Genomic DNA, 13,254 nt, shown 5'->3' on the forward strand with positions numbered 1-13,254 from the left:
CCGGGGCATTGGTGAGCCCGAAGGGCATGCCCAGGAATTCAAACAGCCCCATAGGAGTTGTGAAGGCGGTCTTCTCCTGATCCGACGGGCTAACCGCCACCTGCCAATACCCACTGGCCAAGTCCAGCGTGGAGAAATACCGGGCATTCCCCAGGGCCGCCAAAGATTCCTCTATCCTGGGCAACGGGTAAGCATCTCTCACGGTACTGCTATTCAACCGCCGATAATCCACGCAGAACCGAATGGAACCATCCTTCTTCCGTACCAACACGATGGGCGCAGCCCATGGACTTTTGCTCTCCCGAATGACCTGATTATCCAACATCTGCCGCAACATTTTCTTGACCTCCTGGTAGAGTTTGGGGGGAATGGGGCGATATCTCTCACGGATAGGAGGGCTCTCCCCAGTGCGTATCTCATGTTTCACATCTTCCGTATATCCGAAATCTTCTTCATAGCGGGAGAACGCCTTCCGTCGTTCCCACAACATCTGCTCCAACCTCAGCACCATACTGGGACTACATTCGTCCAAGCAAACATCCATCTGCTCCCTGATAGTCCGACCGCACCAATCTGCACTGGGTTCTTCTTCCTTATCCAGGCTCACTGCCATGGACCAGGACCCGGGTTCGTCCGCATGCAGCAAGACCTGCCGCCCCCCGGACACTCCGTCCCTGGTGACCGCCGTTATGTTGGCAATTGTTGCTCCCGCCGGGATTTTCTTCCTTTCGTCCAGAAGATTGCACAGCCGTACCAACACCCGGCCGTCCCTCACTATGGCCAGGGTTCGGGCCAGGATGACCCCCGAATCCATTCCAAAGTATCCATTGGGTTCCACCATGACCTCTAACCCCTCCAGATGTTGGTGAGTCCGCACCTCGAGGGGGAGGACCATCTCCTGGTGGGGAGGTAACTCAATCTGTTGCCGACCACCGGTCCGAATCGCTCCCAGGGACTCCTCTCGATATTCAGCTTCACAGATTCTCCCTACCTGCTGAAAGGCTTGTTGTACCGGCCGCTGAATACCCATCTCCTTCCAGTATTGCGGACCCTTCTCCCGAAACAAAAGCTGGTTGAGATCCTGGAGGACGTTCATGCCCACAATCACGGGCCCGTGACTCAAGCCCAAGCTCCCCACAACCAGTATTCCCTTCCTTCCCAACGTCTGTCCGCAGATCGAAATCTCCATCCACACAACTCCGACAACCGGAATAGGAAAGTTGTTGGCCGCCGTGAGGGTGACCCAGCTTTCCAACACGGAATCCTTCAAATGGGAATAATGTTCCAGGAAACAAACCTCAGACATGGTGGTGACCTGCGAGCCAGTATCCAGCAGGCATTTCTGCTCCTTGCCCCCAAGACACCCAATCACCACGGGACACTCCCCTACTATGTCGGCGGAATCCACTATAGTGGTTTCTCCCCCGACCACCTCCCTCGCGGGTGGTCCCGCTACCGCGAGGGACTCTAGTTTAACGGAGGATCTTGCCTGGGCTCGTTACATTCCCGGGCAATGTGTCCAAACCGATTGCAGCGGTAACAACGGGGACCCCTACCTTCCCTGGGGCGGGCACCTCCTGCATTGGACCGTGATTCCTTGGGCCGCCGATGCGGTGCCCTATCCTCTGACCCCTCCGAACCTCTCTGCCTGTGCACCTCATCCCGCAACTGGGAGATTTCTGCCTTCATTTCCAGAGTGACCTTGGCGAATGCCGCCTTCAGATCCTGGACACAGGCTTCCATGGGACTGGGTTCTTGGCTGGTCCCTGCGGCCACCGGTGCCGACCATTGTGGGGCCATGGCGTAAGGACCGAAATTAGCATTACGGAACTGGCGACTGCCTCCACTTGGACCTGACGGAAGGTCATTGTCTTGTCACTGGCGATTTTATCCAACAGGATTTGTCGGATGGGAATACTCCGGAGGCCCAGTGCGAACTGATCCCTCAACATCAGGCTGGGGTTGACCAAGGACCCCAGACCTTCCGGATCACGCCGCGTAATTTCGCTCAGCATGTCCTGTAGCGCGTTAGCAAATTGGGGTATGGATTCGTCCTCCCTCTGAAACCGATTGAACAGTTGCTGACGCAAGGTTCCTGCCGACGCAGTGTTCCCATAGGTACCCTCGAGGATCGAGAGTACCTCATCTAACGTCTTACGTTCCTCTTCCGGAACAAGAATCACCGATCGCCAGGCATCTCCATCCAGCGTATTCAACGCCAAGTGTAGCTGCATTTCTGGAGGCACCCCATACATCTGGATGATTCCCTCCAGTCTCTTCTTCCAGTCTGCCAACGGCATGTTCTGCCCATCATACCGAGGGGTATGCGTCAAGGCTGGTCCAAAATTGAACTTCCTCTCTCTACTCCCGGAGGGGCGTCGTTTCCCACTCCCGGAGGAGCGACGTTCTCTGCATTCGACATCCTGCCGACTACGCCAAAAATGTAAGAGGGCAACGTCAGGGCGTATAGGGTCTGCTGCCGTGCAGATGTACCACTTACCGGACGCCGCACGCTCTCACTCGCAGGTGCCGGAACACTCGAGAGTCCTGGAAGCACTTCTGGACGACCCGGACCCCAAAAACCTAAGAGGAAGAAAATTGTTGAATATCGTCTCCCCAAACCGTGGATCGCAACACCCTATGTGGCTGAGGAAAATGCGCCTTCGGGCTAGGTGGGGGTCATCACCGGCGTCCGCCTCAGAGCCCGAATTTCACCTATCGGCACTTTCGCACCAGGTGGAAATTCCGCCTTGCACAGCCGTGCAAGGCTCACCGTTGCCCTGAAGGAAGGGAGATAGAAAGAACACAACCAAACACTCAGACTGTGGTTACTCACCGTCTCACCCTCCGGTACTCCGATCTTCTCCAGTACAGGTCCCTGTAAGGAGGCAAGAGAGAGAAAACCGCCGTGCAGGGCCTAACTAGACCTAGTGTCACACCTTATCCTAACTATAACGGCAGAGCCCTCAAACTAACTCTGTGGGTGTGGTGCAACCAAACTATGCACAAACTTCATAACAATAACTTGCCCTGCACGGTAACACACATCGGAATACACATAACACAGCACTGTCCCTTGAAATACCTACCAGCCGAATAGAGGTAGGCCTCCGCTCTGCCTTCCTAAATACCTCGGGGTGGCCTGGGCCTAGCGCCCCGGGCCACCTGTACTCACCTCGGGAAAATACTGAATTGCCGGGCCTAGCGCCCCCTACCTGAACACAGGCCGGAGGCCTGACTTCGCCCACGGGCCTAGCGCCCGCCTAACGTGCTGCCCGTTGGGTGACCTGGGCCTTGTGCCCAGGGTCACCTTATATGTACCTACTCGGCCACAATACGCTAGGGCCTAATGCCCTCTAACGCTGCACAGGCCTATCGCCTGATATGCCCCCGGGCCTAGTGCCCGCCTAACTGGTGCCCGTTGAACGAGGGTGGCTTGGGCCTAATGCCCGAACCCCCGGAGGATAGTGGTCTGGGCCTGCGGGCCACGGGCCAAGGGGAACCCCGACTGCGCGTGGCGTCGGCCCAGACACACTGACCTACTTGCCCCACGGGCCGGGAGGGCCCGACTGAATACCCACAGGCCGGGAGGGCCTGCACGTGCCCACGGGCCTAGTGCCCGAACACCTGGTGGTCTAGGGAGGGAGTTACAGGAAGGTCGTGTAGGCCCAGGGCCACTTACCAGGACCGGTGGGAGAGGCTGTGGAGGGGAGCTTCGTTAGCTCTTTTGCTTCCCGCTCCAAACAGCACTCTCCGCCGATCTCCCGTCTCTGCTGCGCCGCCGCCTCCGTCCCGTCTTCTGTCGCCATCTTCTGCCTCTTCCGGCGCCGCTGTCGTCGTCCGCGCTGGCCTCCTGGCGTCTTCTTCGGGAGCTCCTCTCCGCTCCGTCTCCGGCTCACTAATGAACCCCGCCGCCGCCTAGCGCCTGATATAAGGCGCCGGGAGGAGGCGGGGCCATGACGCGGCGGACTCCCATTGGTCCGCCGCGGCGACTCCTCATTGGGCGCCGGACCGCGAGCAGCGATTGGCTCGCGTCCGGCGCCCTTTTCAAATCCCGGGCCGCCGATTGGAGGAACTTGGATCCTTTCGGATCCCCGTTCCTCCGGACTCCGCCGCGCGGCCGCCCGCCGCCTGACACTTTATCTCCTTCCACTTTATTTCCAACCAAGGCTTAGTAAATAGACCCCGTAGTCACTATCACTATACTGAAAACTGCTCACTGGGTCAGATAATTGTTAAAGTTTCTTGTTAAATTGCAATGGTATTTCACTTATATTATCGCTGCCAAATATGGCAAAAATAAATTTTAATTACTGGATCCTTAAATGTGAATATGATAATATAGTTTTCCAGCAATCAACACATTTTCTTGATTTAATTTTTTCAGAAGAGACAAGAAAATATTAACATGTAAAGACATAAATTATGTATTAATATTTATTTCAAATGTAAATCAGTCATTCCTTGAATTCCTTCATGCAGTTCTAATAGTGACACTGTTTGTGTTTTGTGCTGTAAATGTTTGTTGTTCATTTCAGAAAACCATAAGGGGGCGCTATTCATCAGAGCCGCAGAATGACTAGGGATAGACCTGGCCATGCAGTAGTGGTAGAGAGAAACCAGGATCTCTCTGAAGCCATTAAACAGAAGGGGGTGCACATAAGTCTTAAGGGATTTATTTTGTTAATTAAATCTGGCATCATCGTCATGGTGATTAAACCTGTTTTGGTGCTGAAACCACGTACTCATCTGATTCCAGGTGAAATACTGTATCTTTGAAAGACAGGTGACACAGAGGTGGAAATTTACTAAGCTCCCAAATCCATTCGAGCTTGTTTGTTATTTTCTTAGTGTCATCTCGGTAATTTACTAAACACAAATCTCGGCAGTGTTGGGGCTATCCGTATTGAGATACACTGACGTCCACAAAAATACGAATTAATAGACCATTGGTCAAACATGGTTGTTATTTTATACAACACGGGAATTTACTAAGAATTTGTATTCTCAATCACTGCAGACAACAGCCAAACACTGCCGGGAAAGCATAGAATTCGTTCAAAAATTGAGCTTTCAAATAGACCTGCTACTGGCTGGCATGTTTTGATAGTCATGCACGCATCAGTGAGATCTGTGCATGCTTCTCTGTGAAAAAGTGTCAGAAATAGTAAAAAAAAAAAAAAGGATTGCGTGGGATCCCCCCTCCTAAGCATAACCAGCCTTGAGCCGGTCCTGGTTGTTTAAATACTGGGGAAAAATTGCCTAGGGTCCCCCAGTATTTAGAAAGCCAGCACCAGGCTCTTGGGCCGTTCCTGGTTCCAAACATATGGGGGACAAAAGATGTATTTTTGAAACCAGCTCCGCGCTCCACTAGCCAGGGAGGTAATGCCGCAGCCGGGGGACACTTTTATATAGGTCCCTGCAGCCAAAGCATCACTCCCACCCAACTTGTCACCCCTGGCCGGAGTTCCTTGGGGGAGTGGGGACCCCTTAAATCAAGGGCTCCCCCTCTCCAGTCACCCAAGAGCCAGGGGCGAAACCAGAGGCTGTCCCCCCCCCCCATCCCTGGGCAGTGGATGGGGGGCTGATAGCCAAAATAGTGTAAAAAAAAAAAAGGAAATTGTCTTTTGGTGTGGAACTACAAGTCCCAGCAAGCCCTCCCTGTTTCCTGGTACTTGCATAACCACAATCGGGCCCGATTCAGAGCCGATCGTAGATGTGCTAAAATTAGCAGACTCTCTTACATGCAAGGGGACGCAACAGCACAGGGCTAGTCCGCCCCGCATGTCAGGCCCTACCCCCCCACCCCCGCATAGTTGCGAAAGCATCACATGGCGGTGATGCTTTCACACCCACTGGTGGGCAGCTACCCACCATGTTTTGGGTCGTAGCGGCTGTGTGTGATGTCACACAGCCACCGCGGCACTCCGAAGCAACTAACCGGACCCACCTGCATTGTTCGAACCATGCCCCCAACGCCGTTCTAACACCGTTGGCACGCCCCACGACCGCCTCTACCTGTCAATCCCCAAAGGGCTTCAGAGTGCGATCGCTGCCGTTGCAGGTTAGGCCCTAAATCCGAACCCGCACATCTCTAGTTCCTGGGGAACCCCGCCGGAACGTCACGCAGTGAAGTATAGCCCATAGGCTACAACGGGATACCGCAATCAGGAGATTGCAGTAGCTATGGGGGCCAATATGTTTCACATTCCCAACATTTATACATCGGGCAGCATCATATCCCCCATAAAAACCTATGGAGGATGAGGCTGCGGGCGTCAACGGAGGGATCGCTGTGATCCCTCCTTCATATATTGCAGGCATACATAGTATTTGCTGTGTCCCCGAAAACAGATGTTTTTGGGGACACAGCCGCAAATACTGTTTGATAAATGTGTGTGTCTTAGAAAAAAGAATGTATTGGCCGTATCTAGTGAAGGTATTTATTTATGAACTAGCTACTCTCTTTGACTCTAGCTTAATGCCAATCTGTAAGGCTTGGTATTTGTGATTCTTTGCTTCACCCCATACATAGGGGCAGATTCAATTGCAGGATGGAAATTGGAAAAAAAACACAGCGTGGGATTTTTCCCGCAGCTACGGGGTTTTGGTATTCAATTAGGGGACTGAAAATGGGACGCAGTGATTTTGTTTTTTTGTCGCACCTCCAGAGCAAGCCTGATTTTTCCTAAAATTGTACATTTTTGAAAATTGTAAATGTGGGGTTTTCAGCGCTGAAAACCCGCAACCATTTTTTTTATTGGATATTGCGGGTATTGGGAGTGCACATACCGGCGGTTATCCAAAATTGGGCACGAGGTCAGCGAGGTTTTTTTAACCATGCTAAACTTCACTCTCAATTGAATCTCCCCCACATAGTGGGAAAGGGCATGTAATGTACAGAGCCAGCCACGTGGTCCAGCCCAGTCAGAGCTACATCTGGTGGACAGAAAATAGTTTTGGACAGTTGGAACAATTTTATGGATAACAAATTCTGGGTGCAAAATGTAAACACTGTAAAAGTCCCTGCAATGTACTAACTCTTGGCAACTCTGCAGCTACCTACCACATAATCACCCACACCATAAACACTTTTTAAACAGTAGTCTTGTGATCTTGTGGACAGTAGTTATGACAGGGCTGGTGGTGCATTCATGCCATGCTACCTGACACTCAGTGGCAGATTAATAAGAGAGGTGAGGGCCTGTGTGGGACACGGAAACATTGTGCTTGCACCACGTTCCTGGTGATACCTGATGAGTCCAGCTCCGCAAACAGCAGTCTTTTCTTCAAGCGCATTTTACGCAAAATGATTCCAACTATGCATCATCAAAACTGTGGTGGATCTACCTTATACATACAGTAGACAGCCAGGGGCACTGCAGGTGAACAGCAGAGATCCTGTCTGCCAATAATGTATCTAGGGGTTCGTTGCACCAGGCAAAGTGAAGGACTTGAGTAACTACAACTTCTACTTGTCTCTTGCCTGATGAAGGCCAGAGCCAGGAGTTTGCCCCATAAGACAGATATAATTTGCAGAGAGCCTTTCCCAGAGTTGTGCTGCCCTGGGTTTGTAGGTTGGTGAGACGGCAGCGCCCCCCCTTACCCGGTACCCCTGGAGAATGCAATCCTGGCCAACCAGTAGTTATGACCCTGCTACCTACATACAGCCAATGGTGGGACAAAGGACAATTATTGGGAGGGTATTTTAAGGGCATATTTATTAAAATTTGCAACATGTCCCCCTTGCGACAATATCTAATCAATTTTCATGATTACGTATCATGCTTCAGTCACCGGGACACAGGCGCCAATAACAGCCCGTTCCAGAGATGAGGAAGAAGTCATGTGATTACTTTCATCCGGGTTCATATTCGGTCGTACGTGTGCAATTTGAAAAAGTTGCGATGGATGCTGCGATCATCTCCCGCTGGAGAAAGCCATTTCTGCATGTTTCAAAGATCGAATCAGCTTGATAAATTAAATATACTGCTGAGTTAGAAGAAAAACCAAACCTTAAGTCTATCTTTGTTGCCATGACTTTAGTATGAATCAGCCTTCAGAGAATAAACACCCCTTAAATAAACACCGCTGATTGCCTTATCAGTAACTCTCTGTGTCCAAGTACATTTCTTCCAGTCTGGAATATACCCAATATAAGGGAACAAACACATCTGAGCGGAGAGGAGGTGGAGTAAGAGGTTCTTATGTTGACTACAGATCTTATTTTAATTAAAGTGCAGAATTCATCCACCTTGAGAGAAGCCTTTCTATCAGTCACAAGGAAGACAACAGGAGGCACTTTGAACACCCTCCCACCGCTGGTCCACAAGTAAGACTGAGACTCTCCCTCCCTCATAGGATGTGCCATTAACCAGTACAGAGACGTCTGCTCCCATCGTTATCAGAGCGGTCACATACAGGCAGACTGCTCGCACAGCACAGCACAGAGTACACTACCTGCTGACTGCATATTCAGGGAACAGCGTCACAACAAGGTAACAAATAAATTGCATTGACTGGGTGGCCTGGGATGCATACATGCTCTGTATTTTTATAATGACACTGTATTATATTTATCCAGTACAGCAACAATTCAGAATAAGGTCCAAGGGGCAACTGGGGTGGGCTATGTTACATACTGTACAGGCGTAATGGTAAATACCATGATGTGGTGGTAATACATGATATGAGGGATTATTCCTGTACGTGTGATAGATTGCTGGATCATTTACATACAGTATATACAGCACATTAGGAGGTTCTGTGCTACCTGTGCGTGTAAAAGTCACTAGGAGCGTATTAGAGATTGAAACTGTTTTTTTATTGAAAGCAAATACACCAAAAAATCAGGAAAAGCTCAAATAGCAGAAACACGTCTATTGTAGATGAAATGTGCTGGGGGTTTCTAAATCCCCCACCTCTATTGTCTGTCTCCTTTGTCTGTGAACGCCGTGCCCTCACCCATTCACACAGGTTTCCCGTCAACGATACTATACAGATTTGATGATTTAGTTAGAGAAAGAGGTTTATCTGTAGAAATCTTTGGATCATTGTTACTAGCAGCGGTTTGCTTTAAACCCAATTTTCCTCTGCCCCCAATCCCTTTTCTTCTCCTTGAAGATGCTCCAGCAATTGTGTGAACGATGGAAAGAGAAAATGCCAGCTGTATTCTAAATATACAGGCGTGTAACGGGAGCTGCAGCGGGAGTAAGGCAATTTGCAGGAGTATATTTGTCGTGTTCTATTCTTCTCTCTCTCGTTATGAAGAATTCTTGTCTCGTTCCAAAATCTGATATTTTTGGGGCATTGTGCTCACATTTATCTATCTACGTGTTGCTTGGCAGTTCCAGTAAAGATGGACTCTTGTATTGCGCGCACGCCCCCCTTACACATAGTGAGACAGTATATAACACAGCAATGAGCATCACAAGCAGTAAGGTAAACTAGCAAAATTGATCCAGTGATTCACCGGTTGGAAATTTAAAGCTGCACTGACACCTACTTGTTACATTTGACAAACCTCGCCGCACTAGGTGTAGTCTAATTTCTGTGAAGCCCTTTTTCCCCCGGGGCTCCAGCTAGGGTAGGGAAGACCTTTAAGGGGCTGATTCGTAGTCACATGGGTCTGTCTTCACCGACGCAAAGATTGCATACAGCGCATGCGCAAAAGCGACTTTACGCAATTTTTGGGGCAGTGACTGGGCGGAGACACAGCGATTGCACAGAACCGCCCTGGCTCATGGGAGTGTCATGGGCATGAACCAAAAGCTCTGTGTGATTCTGAGTCGTGCGTACATGGAAGGGAAACCTGTATCTGACGTACAGTATCTCTTTGCAGCAAGCAGGTGCAACTGCAGATAGTAATGATGATAATTGGGGCTGCCGGTGTAAAATCAATGGGGGACGCAGGTTTCTGCATGCACGCGTACCATCCCACACATTAGGTGAATGGATTGGTCGGTGTGTACTCCCGATATAAGTATGAACCACGTAATTTACAGATAGATCACGTCGGACAGGCAGCACGACAGATGCATATTTATCTCACAGATATTTTGTTATATCTGTAGGTGTGTAGGGGCGTCTGCCTGACCAATCTATAAATCGGTCACAGAATCCATTGAATATGATGTCACAAAGGGGGTGGGCATATTCAAATGAGGTCTGCTGGCCAGACATGTCGGTTGGATGATTGATAAGTGTGTATGCACAAGATACCAATCAGATGCTGTCTATCATTTCTCTGTTGCCTGTTAGAAAATTATAGCATCTGATTGGTTGCTATGGGCAACATCACCTATTCTCTGTTTTAGAGGCTTTAGTAAATTTACTCCTGAGAGTGACTGCTATATAAGTGAGACTGTACTATAAAATAAGTGTGTGCATTACTGGCAATTCTATCGCATTAAAGTATAACCATTTTAAGCTGGGCATACATTAGACGATATTTTGTCTGATCCAGCAGATAGGACCGACATATCGGGAACATCGTCTAGTGTGTACCTGCTATGTCTCTGATGAGACACGCTCCCGCGCGTCGTCCGTGACATCCTCCGTTGGTCCTACATGCAGGACCGGCGGGTGACATCTCTAGCAAGGGCCACGCCAAATGCATCACTGTCGCTGCCAGCATCAGCAAGTGTGTATGCTGTTGTGCGAAATTGCAAAGCAGCTGATTATCAAACAACTGCGCATGTGTACGGATCATAATGCGCAAGCGCGCGGCCAAACTTTTTTGATCGCTAGGCGTACGCAGATTGACTGACAGGAAGCAGACGTTTGGGGGTGGTAACTGTCCGTTTTCTAGGAGTGTCAGGAAAAAAGCAGCCCAGGCGTTCTCAGGCCTGGTGTGTGACGTCAGCTCCGGCCCTATCAGCCTGTTTGTATCGCACTGTAGGAGTAGGTCCTGGGCTACGCACAGACTGGAATAAACATTCGATGGTGAGTGAGTTACAAACATATTTCCAACTGACCTATGTTTGCAAAGGTTTTCTCACGACGTATGCAGACTTGCACGGCGCGGGTATTCACTCTGTCTGGGCGGCGACTATCTGATCGCAAACCTCTGCGATCAGGTCTGAATTAGGCCCATAGTGCATACACACTGGACTATATTGCTAATGATCGTTTATTAATGCACTCTGCGTATTCTGAGTATCATATCCTGTGTACAAACTGTTTCTAAGGAAAAAAAAATAAGAATTTACTTACCGATAATTCTATTTCTCATAGTCCGTAGTGGATGCTGGGAACTCCGTAAGGACCATGGGGAATAGCGGCTCCGCAGGAGACTGGGCACAAAAAGTAAAAGCTTTAGACTAGCTGGTGTGCACTGGCTCCTCCCCCTATGACCCTCCTCCAAGCCTCAGTTAAGATACTGTGCCCGGATGAGCGTACATAATAAGGAAGGATCTTGAATCCCGGGTAAGACTCATACCAGCCACACCAATCACACCGTACAACTCGTGATCTGAACCCAGTTAACAGTATGATAACCGTAGGAGCCTCTGAAAAGATGGCTTCCAACAATAAACAACCCGATTTGTTTGTAACAATAACTATATACAAGTATTGCAGACAATCCGCACTTGGGATGGGCGCCCAGCATCCACTACGGACTATGAGAAATAGAATTATCGGTAAGTAAATTCTTATTTTCTCTGACGTCCTAGTGGATGCTGGGAACTCCGTTAGGACCATGGGGATTATACCAAAGCTCCCAAACGGGCGGGAGAGTGCGGATGACTCTGCAGCACCGAATGAGAGAACTCCAGGTCCTCCTCAGCCAGGGTATCAAATTTGTAGAATTTAGCAAACGTGTTTGCCCCTGACCAAGTAGCTGCTCGGCAAAGTTGTAAAGCCGAGACCCCTCGGGCAGCCACCCAAGATGAGCCCACCTTCCTTGTGGAATGGGCTTTTACAGATTTTGGCTGTGGCAGGCCTGCCACAGAATGTGCAAGTTGAATTGTACTACAAATCCAACGAGCAATCGTCTGCTTAGAAGCAGGAGCACCCAGCTTGTTGGGTGCATACAGTATAAACAGCGAGTCAGATTTTCTGACTCCAGCCGTCCTGGAAACATATATTTTCAGGGCCCTGACTACGTCCAGCAACTTGGAGTCCTCCAAGTCCCTAGTAGCCACAGGTACCACAATAGGTTGATTCATGTGAAACGCTGAAACCACCTTAGGGAGAAATTGAGGACGAGTCCTCAATTCCGCCCTATCCGAGTGAAATATCAGGTAAGGGCTTTTATAGGATAAAGCCGCCAATTCTGATACGCGCCTGGCTGAAGCCAGGGCCAACAGCATTACCACTTTCCATGTGAGATATTTCAAATCCACTGTGGCAAGTGGTTCAAACCAATGTGATTTTAGGAACCCTAAAACTACATTGAGATCCCAAGGTGCCACTGGAGGCACAAAAGGAGGCTGTATATGCAGTACCCCTTTGACAAACGTCTGAACTTCAGGCACTGAAGCCAGTTCTTTCTGGAAGAAGATCGACAGGGCCGAAATTTGAACCTTAATGGATCCTAATTTTAGGCCCATAGACAATCCTGCTTGCAGGAAATGTAGGAAACGACCCAGTTGAAATTCCTCCGTAGGGGCCTTCTTGGCCTCACACCACGCAACATATTTTCGCCAAATGCGATGATAATGTTTTGCAGTTACATCCTTCCTGGCCTTGATCAGGGTAGGGATGACTTCATCTGGAATGCCTTTTTCCTTCAGGATCCGGCGTTCAACTGCCAAGCCGTCAAACGCAGCCGCGGTAAGTCTTGGAACAGACAAGGTCCCTGCTGGAGCAGGTCCTTCCTTAGAGGTAGAGGCCACGGGTCCTCCGTGAGCATCTCTTGCAGCTCCGGGTACCAAGTTCTTCTTGGCCAATCCGGAGCCACGAGTATCGTTCTTACTCCTCTCCTTCTTATGATTCTCAGTACTTTTGGTATGAGAGGAAGAGGAGGGAACACATATACCGACTGGAACACCCACGGAGTTACCAGAGCGTCCACCGCTATTGCCTGAGGGTCCCTTGACCTGGCGCAATATCTGTCCAGTTTCTTGTTGAGACGGGACGCCATCATGTCCACCTTTGGTTTTTCCCAACGGTTTACAATCACTTGGAAGACTTCTGGATGAAGTCCCCACTCCCCCGGGTGGAGGTCGTGTCTGCTGAGGAAGTCTGCTTCCCAGTTGTCCACTCCCGGAATGAACACTGCTGACAGTGCTATCACATGATTTTCCGCCC

The 13,254-nt window shown here is 49.8% G+C and overlaps 1 protein-coding gene across 2 annotated transcripts in view; it reads left to right on the forward strand.

Moving 5' to 3' along the window:
* The window catches only part of LOC134966678 (FXYD domain-containing ion transport regulator 6-like), a 239,667-nt gene that overhangs the window by 106,273 nt on the left and 120,140 nt on the right, over positions 1 to 13,254 (forward strand). The window contains exon 1 of one of the 2 annotated variants that reach the window (XM_063943604.1): positions 8,168 to 8,498. The exons of the other annotated variant lie outside the window; for it this stretch is intronic. The gene's annotated coding sequence lies outside the window, so the exon portion shown is untranslated. Of the gene's footprint in view, positions 1 to 8,167; positions 8,499 to 13,254 lie in introns of those variants that run through there. 2 annotated transcript variants of the gene reach the window in all.

Source organism: Pseudophryne corroboree, chromosome 10, assembly GCF_028390025.1.
Source record: "Pseudophryne corroboree isolate aPseCor3 chromosome 10, aPseCor3.hap2, whole genome shotgun sequence".
NCBI lineage: Eukaryota > Metazoa > Chordata > Amphibia > Anura > Myobatrachidae > Pseudophryne > Pseudophryne corroboree.